Consider the following 1632-nt stretch of genomic DNA (forward strand, 5'->3'; position numbering starts at 1 on the left):
CTCCAATAAAAGCTTATTTACAAAGTCGGGCAGCAGGCCAGTTGGCCTGAAGCCATAGTTTGCCAACACCTGTCCTGCTAGAACTGAGTTATATTTTAACAGAAAATGTCAACTCTGTAAAGGTATGGATATTTTCCTCTAAGATCATTTTGTCACTGCTGTATACTTAGTTCCTAGAACAGTGTTCGACCTACAGGAAACAATAAATATTGGCTAATTGAAGAAATGAATGAACTAAGTGATCGATGAAAGCAAGGTGGTACTGGTGCATCATTAGACAGATCAATGGAACAGAAGAGAAAGTACAGTAATAGAACTAAAATACATGCTAATTTAGTTTATGTAAAGATGGCACTTCGAATCCGTAGGATGAAGATGATCCTCTAGCTGAGGAAAAAGAGTAAGGCTGGGTCCCTGCTCAAGGCAAAATACATTCCAAAACGATTAAAACTTTTAACGGTATGCGTAAAATCATAAAAAAATAAAATAAACCATGAGTGAATTTTTTATTCTCTCGGAGAGGGAAAAGGCTTTCTAAGTAAAACACAAAAGCTATCAAAAAAAAAAAGAACAATAAACTATATTAAAATTTCTATAAAGAAAAAACCCACACGCCCCACAAACGAACACACTGGAAAAATTATTGGGACTTTTAAATGAGGGGTGATTTCCTTAACAAATAATAAGTTTCATAAGATGCTTAAGAAAATGAAACAGACTAGAAAGCAAAGGGAGAAACAAATGGCTTTCAAAACAAGAAAATATGTTCAACTTCACACAATTAGAGAAATGTAAATGAAAACTACAAAATCCTATTTTTCACCTATCAGGCCTGTAAATATCAAAACACCTGACGACACCCCAGGTTGGACAGGGTGAGGAGAAATGGGGACTTCATATCTGGCAGCAGAAGGTAAACTGATAATAATCTCTGTGGAGAGATCCTGGACGACACAAGTCACAAACGCTTGTACCTTTCACCCAGCAGCCCCGCCCCTGAGGCCTTCCCACCCCAGGCTCACTCCCTCGGGTATAACATTAGGTGACTGCTGCAGCACTGTCTGCCAAGGACTGCAACGGTCCCATCCCTGGGGGAGTAAGTGAACAAATTAGAAACTGTTCACAGAATGGGATGCTATGTAGCTATTTACAAGAACTGAAACAGCTTATCTGTACCCATAAGATCTCTAGGATACATGAAGTGAGCAGCGTCACAGGTTTTTAATATTAAAGTGAATCATTAGAATGACCAGGAAGCTTGTGGGTGGGAGGCTGGAGAGCGTGCTGGCCACGTCATCCCCAACCTGTCGGCGCCTGCTTCCTGCCTCCGAAACGGTGGTGACAGTAAAATCTAGCTCTCGGTGCTGCTGGGAGTTTTACTCAGTTGATATATGCGAAACCCTTAAACCCTTGGAACGGCACTGGCACGGAGCAGGCGTCCAGAGTTAGCCAGTGTTATTTACATCATCACGAGTGTCATCACGGCCTCTGGAGAGGGGCTACGAAGCAGAAAGGACACTGGGCTTTTTCACCATGACTCCTCATTCCCTTGCAATGTGGCGCCCTGACCACGTTTACTTATTCAAAAAGTAACAAAAGATGTTTTTAATAATAATTCCGTTATTTGGAAAA

This window comes from Pteropus vampyrus, unplaced genomic scaffold (assembly GCF_000151845.1).
Source record: "Pteropus vampyrus isolate Shadow unplaced genomic scaffold, Pvam_2.0 Scaffold257, whole genome shotgun sequence".
NCBI lineage: Eukaryota > Metazoa > Chordata > Mammalia > Chiroptera > Pteropodidae > Pteropus > Pteropus vampyrus.